At 43.9% G+C, this 21,870-nt stretch overlaps 1 protein-coding gene and 1 non-coding gene across 4 annotated transcripts in view; one reads left to right on the top strand and one right to left on the bottom strand.

Annotated features, from left to right (window-relative positions):
• LOC126458126 (beta-1,4-N-acetylgalactosaminyltransferase bre-4-like) overlaps positions 1–21,870 on the bottom strand; it is a 506,064-nt gene that overhangs the window by 40,213 nt on the left and 443,981 nt on the right. The gene's annotated exons all lie outside the window — the stretch shown is intronic.
• On the top strand, positions 16,915–16,987 carry Trnaa-cgc (transfer RNA alanine (anticodon CGC)). Its single transcript has one exon. It is a non-coding gene; the product is annotated as a tRNA-Ala (tRNA).

Here is a 21,870-nt window from a genome sequence, read left to right as displayed (position 1 = left end):
TAAGTCAATAATTTTCCGGACGCCCTCGTATTTTGTGTACCGACTAATTTCTTTGCACCGCTCATCGTTTTGGATTGAGTAGTTTTTTTTTTTAGGAAAAAAAGAATGGCTTAAAAGACTACTGACAATCGACAACTAATGTAATCTCAGCTTGTACACTTATGGATGCGAAACACAATTCAGCGCTTGTTGCGACCAGCGACATGAACAATCGTCCTCCAGCTCCACTCTACAACGTTCCAAACGCTATGCTGGCGACAGTCCTGTTTGTTTCTCTTGAACGTTCTCAAATTACACGCAATACTTTTTTTTTCAAAATCTCATGAAAATACAAGCGCCAATGGATTTCGAGATTTCTTTTGTGTCCCTTTTCCCCACGGTGCCCGAAACCCGGGCTACATGATCTTTGCGTAAATCCGGCACCGCGAACAATGCGAAGGGGACTGCATGCGACGAGCATTTACGAGTGTGGTACCTCGCAAAAAAACTGTTGCTTTCAGAGGCTCAAACCTGTACGTCTTCAATGGGCCAACACCACGAACTGGACAATAACTGACGAAGTGTTCTACCAGTCGTTTACATGTATGTGGCCAGTCCACAGACAGCCAAAGGGATTTTTAACCCGCAGCATGTAGATGAGGCCACAGGTTCGGGGCTGTTCTTCATACCTTCACTTGCTCCCACTCCTTCAGATTACCCCGAACGTGAACCAGGATGTTTATTTGAATATTCTCGGTGACGAATTACTGTCTTGCCTTCCCTTCTAAATCTAGGAGACAAGTAAGCCCGTCTTCTAAGAGGACAACGGGCAACAGCTGTGTTCACAGACCTGCAAGTATACACTCCTCGTTTACCAAACACTCTGGTACTCTACCGCACATCGTTTGGCCCGCTGAATCGCCCGACTTTACCCCCTTCGAAAATTTCTAATGCGATTTGGAACAGTGGATTCAAATAGCAATGAACATCCCAGCAATATGGATATGGCATACGAGAATAGCTTGGGTATTTCCTTCAACGAAATAAAGCCATTTATGAAGTGTAGAGGCGGTGTCACATGCAGTGGCGTAGCAAATATGCGTAACTGAATCCCGCGACACAGCACTTTATCAGCTCCCCCCCGACGCCCCCCCCCCCCCCCCCCCGCGGCAACCGGGGTATGACACCACACTTTACTGCCCCGCTCCCCTCCGCATCCTCCACCTCCAGAAACACATAGTACTCTAATAACATATTTTCTAGAAAATCTTGTTCGTCTTGGAGGCCTTTTGGCGGTCCTCTGCAAGTAGTTCCGGGGGGGCATGCTAGACCCCCTTTGCCCCCCCCTCCTCCCCCCTTTCGCTACGCCACTGGTTACACGATATTAGCGCCACGTCTCCCTAATATAGGCCTGCCATTACTTAAATTGTCGATTCTGCTCAAAGACTTTGACAGCCCCGGACATTTTGGTCAAATAGGATTCTTTTGCCGAACACATACACCGTCTGAGGACGACATATTGGCCCTTACGATTTAAACCTTCACGAGTTAAACTAAGCTCTTAAAGAATATAAATGATGGAAACTTGCGTAAATCGTTGTACTGCAGTATCGAGATGATACGTTTGCGGCACGGACGTGTGGAGTGAAATGCACACCTGCAACAAACTGCTTGCCTGCGCGCAAATGTCTGATGCGCGAAACGGTAGTGCAGTGCTGTGCAGGAGAGTAGTGAATTTTGATTACGATTTATTAAAATCTTAATATTTCCTATCAATCGAATTTCTCCAGACACAAAAAAGATACGTCTTTACCCCTATATCCCAAAGAGAATAAAAGCAAGGAAAGTCATATGGACGAAATTGTGTTCCTTGGAAGAAACACCCGATCAAAGGAGGAGATAACACACCTCTAACAGTGTACGTTTAGCACACAAGAACACACCAGCAAGTAGGAATTATCTGTCTGTACTAACGCTTTAGCTTCACACTCGGGATGGAACTTCCGTAGCCACATTACCCATCGAACCACCAAAGGCACGTCTTCCAGCAGGCGAGGTAGCCTCCCCGCGGGAAGTGCACATATTCTTCGCCTGTGAGGCGTCGTGGAACGATGACTGCTCCCACAAGGTGGTCTCCAGTAATCTCCAACCACACACTAAGCCTGAACTACTGTTGATGGTACAGTGCTACCATACCAAGGAGATTATCCGTAGACCAATGGTGGGTGTCGTCAAGATTGACGACACAGCCCCTTGTAGTAATAGCCTCATCTGTGAATAAGGTGGACGACAGAAATCCCGGCGTTGTGGTGGCCTGTGGGACGAACGACAGTCAACCACAAGCAAGAAACTGACAGGCTGATCCAGTGTGTCCAGTTTCCTGTTAGGGAAGGAGTTTTCCAATGATTGTGTGTTCAAAAGTTAATTTCTGAACATTAAAACTACCGTGAATTTATACTAATTCCTGTTTGCCGATTTTTTTAATTTTGCTCCATTCCTCTAACACCTACATGTAATGTTCATTTATACTACTGTAGTTTCTTTCCAATTACAGCAAAGCCCGCACTGTTAAGTACAAATGAAGGCCCAGATTATACAGATTTAAAACTGTTTTATTTGCGCGTTAGAAGTTCGTTTCTAAAAGAGAGTCAGTTTAATGTTTAGAATTTTTCCAGTGCACCAGTCTACGAAACTACATCCCGGAAGTTCTGTCTTCAATGCATCTTGATGACTTTTCTGCCTTCTCGTACGTAATCAACTCAAATACAAGTTTTACTGTTTTGTAAATAAACATTTAAACCAAAAAGGTACACCATGAATCTGTAATTGTCATAACACGTTAAGTACATCTACATTTATACTCCGCAAGCCACCCAACGGTGTGTGGCGGAGGGCACTTTACGTGCCACTGTCATCACCTCCCTTTCCTGTTCCAGTCGCGTATGGTTCGCGGGAAGAACGACTGCCGGAAAGCCTCCGTGCGCGCTCGAATCTCTCTAATTTTACATTCGTGATCTCATCGGGAGGTATAAGTAGGGGGAAGTAGTATATTCGATACGTCATCCAGAAACGCATCCTCTCGAAACCTGGACAGCAAGCTGCACCGCGATGCAGAGCGCCTCTCTTGCAGAGTCTGCCACTTGAGTTTGCTGAACGTCTCCGTAACGCTATCACGGTTACCAAATAACCCTGTGACGAAACGCGCCGCTCTTCTTCTTCTTCTTCTTCTTCTTCTTCTTCTCTATCTCTCCGTCAACCCAACCTGGTACGGATCCCACACTGATGAGCAATGCTCAAGTATAGGTCGAACGAGTGTTTTGTAAGCCACCTCCTTTGTTGATGGACTACATTTTCTAAGGACTCTCCCAATGAATCTCAACCTGGTACCCGCCTTACCAACAATTTTATATGATCATTCCACTTCAAATCGTTTCGCACGCATACTCCCAGATATTTTACAGAAGTAACTGCTACCAGTGTTTGTTCCGCTATCATATAATCATACAATAAAGGATCCTTCTTTCTATGTATTCGCAATACATCACATTTGTCTATGTTAAGGGTCAGTTGCCACTCCCTGCACCAAGTGCCTATCCGCTGCAGATCTTCCTGCATTTCGCTGCAATTTTGTAATGCTGCAACTTCTCTGTATACTACAGCATCATCCGCGTAAAGCTGCATGGAACTTCCGCCACTATCTACTAGGTCATTTATATATATTGTACTGGGGGCTTGGTTGACTACAGCGGAAACAAATCTACTGTACTTGTGAGGGAAAGAAGTCTAATGCCATCTGGTGAACAAAAATTTAACCGCGGACTTGGCGCAGTACTGCACTTAGAAGTTGTTGATTTGATGACAATGGTAGGTTCTCAAAAATAGCCAAACTTGGTCTTTGTTTACGTTGATTCTAAACCCTCCAATCACGCTCTGTCCTTTAGCGTTATAGGTGGGGTACATTTACGCATGTTTTTCCTCAGAGACTCCAACGAGTTGTTGGCGGAACTGAGCTGAACAACGTACCTGAATCAACGAGAACACGGCAGCCTGATACTGCAGAGCGTCCCCTGGGCATCCCCACCTCCGCGCAGCACCGGAACATTTGCCGCAATCAGGCACTACACACGAGTCGGATTGGGTCAATCGATCCACCGCCCACCTTCAAAAGCAGGGCCGGTACGCACCTGCCCTACGGCGAATTCGTCAAGTAAGCCGATCACGGGCGCCCGCAGCAATTTATCAAAGATGGGCAAGATTTTAAAAGGGTCATTTTTCGTATCACTGGTTCAGAGTAAACTGAACAATTAATTAATTCATCATTCTTTGCACGGAGAGCACCTGAGGATGTAGAAGACAGTTAAGCTCAACAATAAGCACCTCAGTTGACTTTGTCGAATGGTGATGTTCGTGAATTAGTGCGCCAGTGTGAGCAATGCTTGAGAGCAAAACCTAACCCCAAAAACCAGGTGGGGGAGCTTAGCTCAGGTAGGACGGATCATCCAATGGACTAGGTGTTGGTCTCCTATCACGTACTAAAAAAAGGTAATAGGTGTGTATCATAGAAGAGGGCTTCCTCCATTTTGTTTAGCTGCTGCCGAGCTTAGCAGCTACCACGAGTGTAATAATGCTACTACAACCATTAGTTAATTGTGTGCTTCAGGAACCAAATTCGACAAGATGTACACTAAATTTATTGTAATCTACATGAGTGATAAGCGCCACCGACTGAATGGCACCTGGAGGCGTAGTGAGCACGCTCTGTTACAATGGTCTCCTATCCTGCATTACAGATTTTCCGGCAAAGTAAAATGATGCTGGAGGCACAAGCGTTTCGGAGCACACCGTTCGGCGCAGCACACTGTTGGACATGGGGCCCCGCAGCAGATGTCTAACGTGCTCCCATGTTGACCCAACGATGTCGTCAATTACGATTGCAGTGGACACGATAACCGATAATGGATCGTGGTTCCATGTAAACATGTCGTATGCTCGGAATACCCATATCTACATCCATACTCCGCAAGCCACCTGACGGTGTGTGGCGGAGGGTACCCTGAGTACCTCTATCGGTTCTCCCTTCTATTCCAGTCTGGTATTGTTCGTGGAAAGAAGGATTGTCGGTATGCTTCTGTGTGGGCTCTAATCTCTCTGATTTTATCCTCATGGTCTCTTCGCGAGATACACGTAGGAGGGAGCAATATACTGCTTGACTCTTCGGTAAAGGTATGTTCTCGAAACTTTAACTAAAGCCCGTACCGAGCTACTGAGCGTCTCTCCTGCAGAGTCTTTCACTGGAGTTTATCTATCATCTCCGTAACGCTTTCGCGATTACTAAATGATCCTGTAACGAAGCGCGCTGCTCTCCGTTGGATCTTCTCTCTCTCTTCCATCACCTCTATCTGGTACGGATCCCACACTGCTGAGCAGTATTCAAGCAGTGGGCGAACAAGCGTACTGCAACCTACTTCGTTTTCGGATTGCATTTCCTTGGGATTCTTCCAATGAATCTCAGTCTGGCATCTGCTTTACCGACGATCAACTTTATATGATCATTCCATTTTAAATCACTCCTAATGCGTACTCCCAGATAATTTATGGAATTAACTGCTTCCAGTTGCTGACCTGCTATTTTGTAGCTGAATGATAAGGGATATATCTTTCTATGTATACGCAGCACATTACACTTGTACACATTGAGATTCAATTGCCATTCTCTGCACCATGCGTCAATTCGCTGCAGATCCTCCTGCATTTCAGTACAATTTTCCATTGTTACAACCTCTCGATACACCACAGCATCATCTGCAAAAAGCCTCAGTGAACTTCCGATGTCATCCACAACGTCATTTATGTATACTGTGAATAGCAACGGTCCTATGACACTCCCCTGCGGCACACCTGAAATCACTCTTTCTTCGGAAGACTTCTCTCCATTGAGAATAACATGCTGCGTTCTGTTATCTAGGAACTCTTCAACCCAATCACACAATTGGTCTGATACTCCATATGCTCTTACTTTGTTCATTAAACGACTGTGGGGAACTGTATCGAACGCCTTACGGAAGTCAAGAAACACGGCATCTACCTGTGAACCCGTGTCTATGGCCCTCCGAGTCTCGTGGACGAATAGCGCGAGCTGGGTTTCACACGACCGTCTTTTTCGAAACCCATGCTGATTCCGACAGAGTAGATTTCTAGTCTCCAGAAAAATCATTATACTCGAACATAATACGTGTTCCAAAATTCTACAACTTATCGACGTTAGAGATATAGGTCTATAGTTCTGTGCATCTGTTCGACGTCCCTTCTTGAAAACGGGGATGACCTGTGCCCTTTTCCAATCCTTTGGAACGCTACGCTTTTCTAGAGACCTACGGTACACCGCTGCAAGAAGGGGGGCAAATTCCTTCGCGTACTCTGAGTAAAATCGAACTGGTATCCCATCAGGTCCAGCAGCCTTTCCTCTTTTGAGCGATTTTAATTGTTTCTCTATACCTATGTCGTCTATTTCGATATCTACCATTTTGTCATCTGTGCGACAATCTAGAGAAGGAACTACAGTGAAGTCTTCCTCTGTGAAACCGCTTTGGAAAAAGACATTTAGTATTTCGGCCTTTAGTCTGTCATCCTCTGTTTCAGTACCATTTTGGTCACAGTGTCTGGTCATTTTGTTTTGATCCACCTACCGCTTTGACATAAGACCAAAATTTCTTAGGATTTTCTGCCAAGTCAGTACATAGAACTTTACTTTCGAATTCATTGAACACCTATGGTCGGATGAATCACGTTTTAAGATACAAAGGAATTACAGACGGTGGATGCGAGTGGGCATTGATTTAAATCAACGGCGAAAGTTGAAAATTTGTGCCCAACCAGGATTCAAACCCGAATCTCCTGTTTACGACGCAGATGCTCTGACCACTCAGCTATCTGGACACTTGTCATCGAAAACTGCACTGACTACCCTAGTATGCCTCCCATCAGGCCCAAATTCTCAACTTATCCACACACTACTAATGTATGAAGATGGTATCTGTTCTTTCGGACATGTCCGAAAGAACAGATACCATTTTCATATAGTTAAGGCTAACCGGCCATTGACCTCCTCCTGTGCGGATGCACACGTATGGCCCGAACTCTTACGGGACACTAAGACTGTCTGATGCGAGTAATGACTGAAATGGGCAGGGACACTACGAATGTAGTGTGTGTGAACATTAAGTTGGGAAAGTGGGTGTCACGGGGAGCGTGCAAGGGGTAAGTCCCTGCAGTCGCACTACCCTCTGTGCCCCCGGTGGGTCAGATGGGGCCGGCATGGTAGCTCAGCGTGCTGGGTCAGAGGGTTAGCTACCCACTGTAATAAAAAACTGTGTGAACGGATCAACAAAGAACCTGAACCAGTGTCATCGGACGTCCGCCCAGAACAAATTCAACGAACTATATGGAACAAAATGGAACAAAAAAGAGATAAAAAAGATGGACAGTGTCTGCCATGTAAGCAGGAGATCCTGGGTTCGAGTCCTGGTCGGAGCACACATTTTCAACTGTCCTCGTTGTGTATATCAACACCTGTCGGCAGCGTAGGGTCTTGATTTAATTATTGTTTCACTACTCATCACTCGCGGCATTTCGCCGATTTCCATTAGAGTTCGTGCACTGTATGCATCTGCACTGAAGAGATCATTGGCTGTCCTCGAATTAATTAAACACATGTATAAAATTCGAGGACCGCCAATGATCTCTTCGGTACAGGTGCACATGTCCGAAAGAACAGACACCAGATATACAGGGTGATTCACGAAGATATGCAAAATTTTTAATGTGTTATTCTAACAGTAAAACTAAAGAAAAAGTTATATAAACATAGGTCCGCAAATGTTTAATTACAGAGGTACGACTAATAAAAGATTTTGCCTGAAATTTAGCAACTTCGTTAATAGGAAGCCATCTCAAAACTGTACGACGTTAAAGTACAAGCACGATTTCCACTTTTTTGTTATTGGTCTGGCGAATCTAATAAAACATGTCCCAGACAAGTATCTGCAGTAGTTTTCCACAACACCCAGTGAAGCGAAGATATTATAAAAGTAAATTTTTTTACTTTCCATTAAGAATGTAGAAACGTTTATGTCATTGTTGGGAACCGTTAGTGAGTTGTTTAAGACATTTTTGAGCATTTACAGTGAATGTATTGTGAAATTGTATGTACACTGTACAACTTAATGAGCACTGAGCTTTGTTTTTCCGTTTCAACATAAATTCACGTGTGCTATGGTATAAATAAAACCATATTATCTGACACATTCGTACAATTTCAGTTAACGTTATTACCACCATTTTTTCAAAATTTAAATTCTCTATAACTTGACTTGAATGTGCAATTGTCTGGAATTTAAAAAACAAACTGGGCCAAGTAGTTGATAAATTAAAAATTTTACGACATTTTGGCTTTGCTTCTCTGGATGTTCTGGAAAACTGCCGCACATACACGTCTGGGACATGTTTTCTTACATTCGCCACACCAATAACAAAAAATAAATGGAAATCGCGCTTTACTTTAACGTCTTACAGTTTTGATATGGCTTCATATTAGCGAAGTTGCTAAATTTCAGGCAAAATCTTTTATTAGCCGTAACTATGTTTATATGTACTTCTTTCTTTAGTTTTACTTGTAGAATAGCATATTAAAATATCTGCGTATCTCGTGAATCACCCTGTATCCTGAATCACGTTTCTTGTTACATCAGATACAGCGCCATGCACAAACAAGCACTATAGCATGGACGCAGGACGGTTGTTATGTTATAGGGGCATTCGACAGGGCATCGCTGGGATCTGTGGTAGTGACCGAAGGTATTACGACCACTGTGGGCTACTTTCATCCCTTCACGCTCAATGTCTTCCCCGATAGCAATGGCGTCTCCCAACAGGACAACTGTCCGTGTCGAAAGCCCAGAATCGTGCGCCAGTGTCTCGTGCAACGCGTTAGTGAACTCATATTGATATCTTTGCCACCATATCCGCCCTGTCTGACCCGAATGGAATACATCTGAAACGCTATCGGGCGCCGGCTACGCATCCATAACTTTGGGGAACTGCGTGACCTATCTCTAGGCACCTGGTGCTACATACTTCCAGAAACATACCAAGGACTTGCTCTATCCATGCGACGCAGAATCGCTGCCCTGCGTTCTAAAGCTAGAAGATACACGCTATTAAGTAGGTGGTCATAACTTTGTTGACTCATCAGCGCACTTTTGAAGATAAATTACGTTGAGCAATGAAGTACAGCACATGTTTTTATATTTTTAATATAGTGAATGCGATCCTGTTTTAGTTAATGACCTCAACTGACATCCTCATATGTTAAATGGTGCGTATCCAACTAGTTAATAAATTAAGTTTTTCATAAAATATATACGGTCCAGTAACATTAATGTGACCAACTGTCAAAAGTCTGATCACCGTTTGCAGCGCGGACCTCTTCTGGAAGGTACCGACAACGATATGGAGCCGCGTCAACAGCTGTCACACGGACGCATTAAGCCTAGTTTACACGGCGACATTGGATTGCGCCACTCGTTGCGTGGAATGAGTTCCACGCAAGTGGTTTCATGTGACAGTAGACACGGTGACACCAGTATACACTTCCGTTTCGTCGTTTTGTGGGTCTCTGAGTCGTGTCTGAAATTGAAATGAGTTTTGGCAGCTGCACGCCGCACGGGTTGTGATGGAGTTAAAAGCTTGTTGCGCAGAATCGAGTGCTTGAAAAAAATGTATACACACTTTGAACTGTCATAGACAATTTATTTTCCGTTCTACAAGGTTAAATATCTGTGAGAAAGTAATGTTATGTTTCAACAACTGGTGGCAACAGTGGCAGGGAAGTAACTGCAACACGGCGGACGTGCGTTTGAGCTTTGAAGCGCGGAAGCAGATAATTAAGTGGTACTGGAAGTTTGAAAATGTAGCTGCGGTTCGAAGACAGTGGAGAAGTGAGTATGGTACAGAACCACCTTCAAAGTTAACAATTACACGTCTACGAGAAAAATTCGAAATTCATGGACCGGTGTGTGAGGTGCATAAAGGTCGACCACGGCGACCTCGTACAGCTACAAGTGATGATTCCACAACTGCGGTCTTGGAACTGTTTCAGCGTTCCCTTCAAAAATCTTCAAGGCAAGCGGCACGTGAGAGTAATCTAAGTGCTAGTAGTGTGCTACGCATTCTGAAGAAAGGCAAGTTTCGTGTGTACATTCCAAGGCTGGTGCAACAGCTAAGTGACGACGATCCAGATCGAAGGTTAGAATTTTGTGAATGGGTTCAGGAGATGGTGAGATAGGAACCAGGATTTATGGGTAGCATAATTTGGTCGGATGAAGCCCAATTCAAACTCAATGGAACTGCCAATAGGCACAATTGTGTGTTCTGGGCTGAAGATAATCCTCACATTACAGTTGAAAAGGCTGTGAATTTGCCTGGTGTAAATGTGTGGCGTGGTTTGTCTGCAAGGGGACTCATTGGGCCTTTCCGCTTTGAAGGTACTGTTACTGGAGAAACGTACCTAACAATGATTACTGACTCCATATTCCCTGCCATTCGAGCATTATAGGGTAATCAAGAGTTATTTCCAACAAGATGGCGCCCCGCCGCACTATCATAGGGACGTACGAGCATACCTGGATCACAATGTGGCAGGCCAGTGGATAGGACGCAGGTGACCAATCGAGTTTCCTGCACGCTCTCCAGACCTCACGCCGCTGGATTTCTTCTAATGGGGCACAGTAAAAGATGAGGTGTACAAACGTAAACCACGTAACCTGGACACACTTCGTAATGAGATTCAGACGGTGTGCGCAGAAATCTCATTGGCCACTTTGGTACGATGTACGGAATCAGTGGTGACTGGTACTCAGAAATATATAGATGCTGAGTGCCACCAGTTTGAACATTAATCGCATTTGCAAAGTACATTTATTTTTCCAATTGGACTTTAAGCTTTCCATTTCCAGAAATTTAACATTGTAGAACGGGAAATAAATTTTCTATGACGCTTCGAAGTGTGTATACATTTTTTTACAGGGTGTCACAAAAAGGTACGGCCTAACTTTCAGGAAACATTCCTCACACACAAATAAAGAAAAGATGTTATGTGGACATGTGTCCGGAAACGCTTAATTTCCATGTTAGAGCTCATTTTAGTTTCGTCAGTATGTACTGTACTTCCTCGATTCACCGCCAATTGGCCCATTTGAAGGAAGGTAATGTTGACTTCGGTGCTTCTGTTGACATGCGACTCATTGCTCTACAGTACTAGCATCAAGCACATCAGTACGTAGCATGAACAGGTTAGTGTTCATCACGAACGTGGTTTTGCAGTCAGTGCAACGTTTACAAATGCGGAGTTGGCAGATGCCCATTTGATGTATGGATTAGCATGGGGCAATAGCCGTGGCGCGGTACGTTTGTATCGAGACAGATTTCCAGAACGAAGGTGTCCCGACAGGGAGACGTTTGAAGCAATTGATCGGCGTCTTAGGGAGCACGGAATATTCCAGCCTATGACTCGCGACGGGGGAAGATCTAGAACGACGGGGACACCTGCAATGGACGAGGCAATTCTTCGTGCAGTTGACAAAAACCATAATGTCAACGTCAGAGAAGTTGCTGCTGTACAAGGTAACGTTGACCACGTCACTGTATGGAGAGTGCTACGGGAGAACCAGTTGTATCCGTACCATGTACAGCGTGGGCAGGCACTATTAGCAGCTGATTGACCTCCACGGGTACACTTCTGCGAATGGTTCATCCAACAATGTGTCAATCCTCATTTCAGTGCAAATGTTCTCTTTACGGATGAGGCTTCATTCCAACGTGATCAAATTGTAAATTTTCACTATCAACATGTGTGGGCTGATGAGAATCCGCACGCAATTTTGCAATCACGTTATCAACACAGATTTTCTGTGAACGTTTGGGCAGGCATTGTTGGTGATGTCTTGATTGAGCCCCATGTTCTTCCACCTACGCTCAATGGAGCACGTTATCATGATTTCATACGGGATACTCTACCTTTGCTGCTAGAACATGTGCCTTTACAAGTACGACACAACATGTGGTTCGTGCACGATGGAGCTCCTGCACATTTCAGTCGAAGTGTTCGTACGCTTCTCAACAACAGATTCGGTGACCGATGGATTGGTAGAGACGGACCAATTCCATGGCCTCCACGCTCTCCTGACCTCAACCCTCTTGACTTTCATTTATGGGTGCATTTGAAATCTCTTGTCTACGCAAACCCGGTACCAAATGTAAGGGACTCTTCGTGCTCGTATTGTGGGCGGTTGTGATACAATACGCCATTCTCCAGGGCTGCATCAGCGATTCCATGCGACGGAGGGTGGATGCATGTATCCTCGCTAACGGAGGACATTTTGAACATTTCCTGTAACAAAGTGTTTGAAGTCACGCTGGTACGTTCTGTTGCTGTGTGTTTCCGTTCCATGATTAATGAGATTTGAAGAGAAGTAATAAAATGAGCTCTAACATGGCAAGTAAGCGTTTCCGGACACATGTCCACATAACATTTTCTTTCTTTGTGTGTGAGGAATGTTTCCTGAAAGTTTGGCCGTACCTTTTGGTAACACCCTGTATAGATAAGAAGAAGGAAGAAGAAACGTGTTTAGATTCATGACTGGATGAAGAAACGACGTCAGATCGGTTGCTCAGCACCCCTGCTGAAATAATTTATAATGGAAGATCCAAGAAGTTGTTTTAATTATCTTAGAATGTCACCGAAACTGTTCACGTTTCTTCTAAATAGAGTTAATTATGCGATAAGGAATACAGGTACTGTAATGCAGGAAGCACTTTCGCCAGAACTGAAATTACACATCATATTGTGTGCACTACAATCGAGAACACTCGGAATGCTATTATATACGGTTTTAGTTGGTGATGATGATACTTCATTAACACTAATAATTATTAACATTAACAGTAATAATTATTAACATTAACAGTAATAATTATTAACATTAACAGTAATAATTATTAAATTATCAACAACAATTACTCGAAGCAGGCCGCATTAAGAAGAGAATGGTTTGCGAACTACTCTCTTGAAGATAGATCTTCCCAGTGGCAATATTTCAAAATCCTAAATGTGTGAATGGGGAGCACTTCAGCGACGTTTTAAATAGATGAACATTGAATAAAGAATGCGGATTCTTGAATTTGTATAGCCTTCCCTTCTGCCAACAATATTCCTTAACAAATCGTTGGCCAGCTCGAACGATGGTATCTTACTCATGTAGACGAGAGCATTGCCACAGCTAGAATTACACTTGCTTGTATTTTTCTTAATTCAGCTGTAAATGTGCTCCTAACTCAATAAATTTTGCACTGCAGCTCAGATATTGTCAAACCATCTATGTTATGATTGCACATGACTGTCTCGGCAGCAGGAAGATGTTGCTTATTTTTGTAATCAGCGTCACTGAAATCCCACAAATACCTATGCAAAGCATAGATATCCAAAAAGCGAACATTATTCTCCGTTCCCCACTTCATATTTCAGTTTGCCTACACTCTACGAACACACACAACCTCAAAACTCATGCAAATAGTGTCGCCAAAGTCGGAACACGCCGAAAGTGTTTGGTTTCACCAACGAGTTGCGCGCATGCGCAGTGGCCGGTAGCGCAGTTGCCTGCAACCTAGTGTCGTCGTGTAAACTAGGCTTTAAACTGGCCCCTGCTGCTTCGGAGACCCACGCTCAGCAACATTCGATTAACGGTCGTTGAAGAGACACTGTTGGTTGCCCCTTGGTTCATATGTGCGGTCAGTTGTTCGACAGTTGAGCGTCTATTCGCCCTTACATATATCCGCAGTCTTCGATCACCCCAGTCCTCAACGGCCCGTGGTACACTACAGTTGGCTCCGAGTCTGTTTTGTGCAGCGCCTATTTAGCCATGCACGGCATACTTTAACCACAGTGCCACGCAGACCGTTTACAAACTTAGCCATTTCGGAAATGCTTCCACACTTCGCACGCCTTTTTGAATTTAAATAAACAGCTCAGTTTCCGCATTACGACAACGACTGCACTGTTTTCCGTGTTCCCCCGACACCCTTTATATACCCTCCACTGTTAGTGCTGCCAACTGCAGTCTGTGGGTAGTTACTGCATGTTAACGTCAAACACAGGCGGTGGTCACAATGTCATTGAACCGCGTATTTTTAGCCATACATCAGTTTTACTGGGACACAGGAAACTAACAACTGTAAATAGAAAAGTAAGAACAATAGAATATCTTGCCGCAAAACAACCGGCAAGAAATACCGATCTTCAATGTGGAGAAACAAGATAAAAATCACTTATACGACTACGGTTTTGTCGCCGTTTACGTTGGCTTACGAAACTTAATGTCGGATCATATTAATGGATTTATTAGATTACCTTCATGCTTCCAGTTTTTTAAATGTAGATTGGCATAATTTAAGCTGAATAATGTGTCTTATAAAAACTATATTTTGTGTCGCTTTCGTGAAGCGTAACCCAAGGCCAGCATTCAGAAGACGAAGGTGGAAAAGAACCCAGAACTCCTCACATTGGCAGATGGACCTGTCTAGGACTCAACGGTATAACTGCATGAGTCGCTGTGTTGCAACCCATCAAATTTGAGAAGATGCCAACTCCTGAAGTGGACACCTTTCATCTTGCAATCTCGCACTTACCTTTCGCCGAAAACACTTTTTCTCTTGCCGACTGTTAAATCTGTGTTTACAGTTAAAGCACCGATGAGAGCAACAGTATGAAATGGGTGTGTCCTTCAGGACCTACTAAAATAGCTCTGCCAAGGACAAATGTATGTACTCTCACCAAGCCACCACAGGTGTAGTTTCCTCAGGAAGAGAAGGTGAGCTACTGTTGTGTTTAAATTGTGTAGTAGGACAAGGAAAAGTGTGTCTTTGCATACTGGTGACGGATGTTGGCCAAGTGTGTTACAGCCGTATTTTTTTTTGCGGTTGTGAAGGGAAAGAGATGTGTCCAGCGAATCTGTGACTGGCTTCGAGTCCTGGGCTGTTGGACTGATCATTTTCTGTAACTCGATCAGCGTTGTACGAGAAAGCGACTGAGAAAGGATGAGGGTAACATTTCGGCACTATTCTATGGTGGATCTCAAAAACCTTGATTGCAAGACAGCAGCTAAATTTACATAGCGACTGCGAAATGAAAAATATTCCCCATCCCGTTCGGCAAAGCTAAATCTGCAGTATAATAGAATGCGCGAGATTTTGTAATGAATTAAGTGTCTGTAACCCAGATTCAAGGAGGGGGACAACATTGAATCCCCCTCCCCCCCCCCCCCCCAAAAAAAAAAAAACTTAAATGAGGCGCAAACTTTTTCAGTGCATTGAAGACTCAAAAATAAATGGTACTAAAAATGAAACGAAACGCACTTATCTTGCAACGAGCCACTACAGACCACGTGTCCCTTATACCAATAATGCTGAGTGTCCCTGAACAAATCACGAATTTTTGTTGGTGAAGTTAGTTTTCACCCTGCAGAATTTGGAACAAAATTACCTGCAGAGAGAAATGCAAAACTTGACAAAATAATTAGCCTGATTTTTTTAGTGTTATATCATTGGAATGCCGTACATAGCATGTTGTTAAAACGTGAAGTTTGCCTCTGGTCGTGAGTCCGTTAAGTACCACGTTCTTCGTGTGCTCATGAAATTTATCATCGCGTGATGTTACATAATGGGCTCTAATGTCGCTGACAACGCGTAACTATATTAAATATTTCAAGAGCCAGCTGTCAACAAAACTTATATGTGATTTTGTGTGTGTTCATAAGTCTGTATGATCGTCAATGTCACATGCTTATCCATCAGTTTCCACCTTCGCAATGACTATTTTATTTTCAGTGTTCATTTATGCACCTATTTTGATACCTGTCTCTACGTGTTTGTTAGAATATTATTTCACAGTGAACGCCTTTCCCGAGAACGTTGTATTAATTCTACAGTTCGTATCTGGCGCGATAAAATGCCCTCGTGCATTTTGAGGAAACATAATTGAGTCAGCACAGAGAAAGTCAGCTCTTGCGCTTTGGGGTTTAAACTTAGCGCCAGCACAGAAAGGGAAAATCCCCTACTCACGCAAAGCTGCTACTTTATCACACGCTTCCATCTGTGACCTACGCTGTAATACGGCTCAAATTAGCGGTTATATTCAAGAGCGTCATACGGCTTTGTGTGTTCGCCAATTAACTAGCTCGTGCACGCTATATGACGGGCGTATCTAGGATTACTGTGGAACGTCGAAAAGCGCAACATGAATATTCCAGGGGAAGTTTAGTAGCGTAAAGCGCTCACCACAGTATTTCCCTAACTGAACACCAACGCAGTAATACATAACTTACACATGCGCGTTTTGTAGATCGAATGAGCGCCATTAAACAGCCAACAACATTCAGATCTCCAATCAGTTCGCGATTTTTTAAATCCCATCGAGCTTCTCTGCTTGTATTACTAAAGCAAAGTGCCCTTACATAAAAGTTGCTTACTTGCATTCTGTCTAACAAGGGGACCCTCTATACTGTGTGTATATCACGGATTTTGATGCGCTTCAAGTACGTGGTAGAGGCACTTACCCTGAGTACCTGGCTATCCGGCTTTTTAGCGACGGGCCTTGGTTTTTGAGAAAATCTATTTGCGCGCTGTGTATACCCATAACATCAAATACAATCCGAACAAGCCAGCGTAGCGCAGCGGTAGACGTTCATGGCTACCACGCTGGAGGTACCGTGTTCGAATCCCCCTCGTGTACTTTTTTTTCAAAATCTACCGAATTTTTCAATTTTATTTCAAAGAATATCAACAAACAGAAGGTGTGCAAAATCATAAAGATATATTCAGTTACCGAGCGAGGTGGCGCAGTGGTTAGCACACTGGACTCGCATTCCGGAGGACGACGGTTCAATCCCGTCTCCGGCCATCCTGATTTAGGTTTTCCGTGATTTCCCTAAATCGCTTCAGGCAAATGCCTGGATGGTTCCTTTGAAAGGGCACGGCCGATTTCCTTCCCCATCCTTCCCTAACCCGAGCTTGCGCTCCGTCTCTAATGACCTCGTTGTCGACGGGACGTTAAACACTAATATCCTCCTCCTCCTCCATATATTCAGTTATTAATTTTTCTGTCATACAATGTTACAAAATCTAATTTTTCATCGTCCACATTGCTTGATATGCCAGCACAATATTGTGGTGATACTTATCAGAGAAACAACCAAAGCACAAATTCTCGCAACATCACGCGCATTTTATGAAAGCAACCGTCTTGCAGGAGCACGGTTTCTTGATGAGCGATACCGGGAAACAACTCTTTTGCATTCAAAAAGATTTATCTTTCATCCGCTAATTTCATTGCAAACCATGGGTATCTAATCATGCTTTCAAAATTAGGTGCGCTGAATTGATGTAGGATTAGCGAATGTAATTTTATCGAATCTTCCCTAGAAGCGATGTCTCTATTGTCTTTCATCGAGTCGGGAGCATTCTGAATAATTTTCGTGAAGATTTTCACCAGTCAATAAAAATAAACATCGCAAGGCTGGCAATAACGAGTGCACTTTGGTGGGACCACTTTCCTTTCTCCAGTGAATAGGTGATCGTGTACAGTTGAATCGGTTTGCCCTCCCAAGAATCGATAATATACAAAAAAAATTTGTCCCACGTACGGAAGAATTCCAGAACGCAAAAATTCTTCGTACAACAGTTTCGTGAACTTCCCGGATTTCGTGCAGGACACGACTACATTTCTGTGTTTCCCAGTTCATTCGTCTACTCGTTTTTGAGCGTTAGGATCAAATTTTCCGGACGGTTCTTGCATATATAAAAAAAATATGGGAGCAGGATTCGAACACCGTACCTCCAGCGCGGTAGCCGTGAACTTTTACCGCTGCGCTACGCTGACTTGCTCGGAATGTATGTAATGTTATGGGTATACACAGCTAGCAATGAACTTCAAAAACGATTTTCTCAAAAATCAAGGCCCGTCGCTAAAAACTGGGTATCCAGGTACTCAGGGTAAGTGCTTCTACAACATATCTGAAGCGCATCAAAATCCGGGATTTACAGTATGGAGGGTTCCCTTGTAAGAAGGCTGTAAGAGTCCGCAGTAATAGCAATAGTTTATTCATACATGGGTCAATTTTACAACGATTTAGGATTGGATTTAATATGACAAGAGTGGGACGGGTTGGCAGGCGGGGTCTTATATTAGGAGCTTGTGCTGTGGGCTTTAACTTTAGCGCCAGTGTAAAGACGAAAATCATATCATCACACGAAGCTATTTTAATTAAAAAATAAAAAAAACGACGGAAAATACAAACCAGAGCGACCGACTCTCAAACAAGACCACTCTCCTGAAAACAGCGCAACCTTATTTATATACACAATGTATTGTTCACATATTCTTGCAAAGAAGTTGCTTAATGGTGTTGAATGATAGTGCTGCACTGTCATTATTCCCCATAAAACACACACACACACACACACACACACACACACACACACACACACACACACACACACACACACACAGAGAGACAGAGAGAGAGAGAGATTCTTAACGCACTACACACAACATCAGCCAAAATCAGGATCATATTGGCGACATTTGGTTCCCCTTTGGTGTACCACAAGTTTCCGTTCGCTCATCTGAGATATTGTGTCAGCATCCTTCCTTGATGACTGATATGCGATCTCAGTAGATACAAGTTCATGAAGTAGAATGTGTGTTACTACGCTACTACTCATTACAGAGCCTCGTTGTAAGGTTTTGTGGAAACGAAAAACAAAAACACATTCTACTGGAAAAGTGTGGTAATGAATGAAAAATGGTTTTTATTTATATTTGTGTGTGTTAATTACCACGGGTATTTCTGATGCCTCACGATTTTCCGTGGAACTCTTAAGATATCTTAGCTTACTAGCGAGAATGCGCATTACAGAAACACTGAAGTAATATTACACACCTGAATCTTTTGAGACCAAAATTAAATGTTAAAATTGCAATAACTATTGCAAAAGGATGTGGGAAACCACTAAGCCATGTGAGAACTCCACAAATCTTTGTTGGTACGGATGCAGAGTGAACTGTAGCCGTGGTTGGATTAGCCTGTATCGCAGATTACCCCAGATACGTTGTTCCGGTACGCATTCAATCGATAACTACATTACAGTCTCACTTTAAGTGAAAAGAAAAAGATGCTTAGAAATATTTCCGCAGCAAGCGGGAGAGAGAGAGAGAGAGAGAGAGAGAGAGAGAGATGAAAATGTGTGACTTCTAGTTACGTACGTCTAAACCGTTCGCCTTTGGAATTTAAACGTAGTAGGAAAAGAGAAAACAGTGATGTGTGACTCCAGGCGCGTGGAAATGTTGCTGGCACAGCGCCAAGGCATCTGGCGGAAGTTAAAGAGTAGTTGCAGGCGTGCAGAGATTTTTTAAAACTTTCAGTGACCTTCGCCTCTTGGCAATTCTGTATGACGCTTTGTGAAGTATATTACACACACACACACACACACACACACACACACACACACACACACACACACACAATCAGTTTGGTTCATCAGTGAAAGAGGTGAATACTGAAGGGGGTGGGAAAGACAAAGGCGCACTTCAACTATCGGATCGGTCATATAGAAAGGTAAAAAAATATAGCTGCTTCCACATACATACATACAATCTCGTTAGCGTACACTGTACCATGCTTACAGTAAGGGACAAAACAGACATGACAACACCTTTCTAAAATTCTCCGTCCGAGAATTTGTTTGAATTTAGTTTCATTCTGGATTGAAGCCTTCAGCTCGGACGTTTTCTCGAGTCGTTGACGAGCACTAAAAGCCAGTCAAAATTCTGTTCATGCCCAATAGGTTGAAGCAGCTTTGAGCTGGACTGGACGCATTGTGACGGGCTGTCTACGACCAACTTATGCCAGTAAACTATATCAAATTATGGGCGTGTCACCACCAGTTACTCGTAGGAAAGCAGTTTAAGAAGAACGACCAAGGCTCAAGTCAAGAAAGCTTCATGCAGACAACTACAATAGTTGGTTGTTTCGGGGAAGGGGACCAAACAGCGAGGTCATCGGTCCCACTACAGCAGTTCCTTCACTCCCAGGACCCGTCGAATGGAGCATTGGCGAGATACTTTGGCTGAATCACAGCGAACGAATGTCAAAGAGGAACCAGCCGCAGGGTCTCATCCGCCTTAGGTGACATGGAAGACGCTGAACAGACATATCTGGGGTGTAACGATGCAAAATCAACCTTAGGAAATGGGCCCTTAGTGGTAATGAAATTTGCCAGCGCCATGACCTGCAAAACCACCAGGGACCTGCTGCATACATGTACTACCACTGATCTTGCTCCAGGCAACCAACCAGCCGAATATTGGGCTCTCCGTAGAATATGAAGAGAATTATCTGGCTGTCAGTTTGCTTTTTATCTTCCTCTCTGTATTTTGTAAATTCTTGTTGTAGATATAAGATGCAGTCAAAAAGTTTCCGTCTGAGGGCACTGCTGCAGCATCTACGCAACCTAGCTCAACTCCAGTGGGGGTACATAAGCACTGAGATGAAGGGATCAGTGTGGCACTCGCGTCTTTCCGGGGTGCGTGGGGCAAATTCGGAAACTTGAATTATGGACACATTAGTACCAAATGCGTCCAAACAGGACCACACATGCCGTTATTCTTTGCTTGGCCGTCGAAGGACAAACACCAGCAGACGTCCATCGGAGAACGAAGCTGGTGTATGAGGCAGCATGTCTGTGGAAAACCACCGTTGTGGAATGTTGCGCCAAGTTCTGTGCTCGTCGCGATTCAGCACAAGACGCCAGTCCACCTGGGAAGCCAGCCTCATCCTTTCAAGGAGCCTGGTGCCTCCATCAAATGGTTCAAATGGCTCTGAGCACTATGGGACTTAACATCTGAGTTCATCACTCCCCTAGATGACCGGACGCGGGTTTGAACCGTCATCGTTCCGAATGCGAGTCGTGCTAACCCAGGCCACCGCCTCGCTCAGTCGGGATAGTTTACGCTACTCTTCAAGAGTCTGACACTTCAGTTTCTTCAGTATCTTTGAGACACTATCCAAATGACTAAACAAACCTGTGCCATTCGCGCTGCCCTTCTCTGTATACGTTCAATATCCCATTTTAGTCCTATCTGGTACAGGACACACACACACACACACACACACACACACACACACACACACACACACACACGAGCAATATTTTAGAATCTGTCACCAAAGTGATTTTTAAGCAATCGCCTTTGTGCAAAATTTTGCATTTCCGAACATTTAGAGTCAGTTGCCAATCTCTGCACCACGTTGAAGTGTTATCAAGATCTGACTGTGTATTTATGCAATTCTCTCAGATAGTGAAGGGTGACAATTATTGAACTATGTGGAAAAAAAACAAATTTGTTACAAACTACGGAATGTACACGCTTTATTCAACATGTAAACGTCACTACAGGTATTCGGACTTACGTTATGACATGTTCGATATGCCTGCCCTCATTGGGGATGATGTGGCGCAGACGAATAGCGAAATTCTGCATTACCCGCTGAAGTGTCTGAACATCGATGCTGTCGATGACCTTCTGAATTGCTGTTTCAGCTCAGCAATGCTTTTGAAGTTATTTCGTGTACACTGTCTTCAATACAGACCCACAAAAAGGAGTCGCATGTGTTCAGATCCGAAGAATATGGCGGCCAATCGAGGCCCACGCCAGCAGCCTCTGGGTACCCCAGAGCCAGAATGCGGTCCCCTAAGAGCTCTCCAGGACTCAAACACACACTT

Source organism: Schistocerca serialis, chromosome 2 (genome assembly GCF_023864345.2).
Source record: "Schistocerca serialis cubense isolate TAMUIC-IGC-003099 chromosome 2, iqSchSeri2.2, whole genome shotgun sequence".
In the NCBI taxonomy this organism is placed as follows: domain Eukaryota; kingdom Metazoa; phylum Arthropoda; class Insecta; order Orthoptera; family Acrididae; genus Schistocerca; species Schistocerca serialis.
The sequence above is the reverse complement of the archived record's forward strand: the minus strand, read 5'-3'. Positions and strand labels throughout refer to the sequence as shown.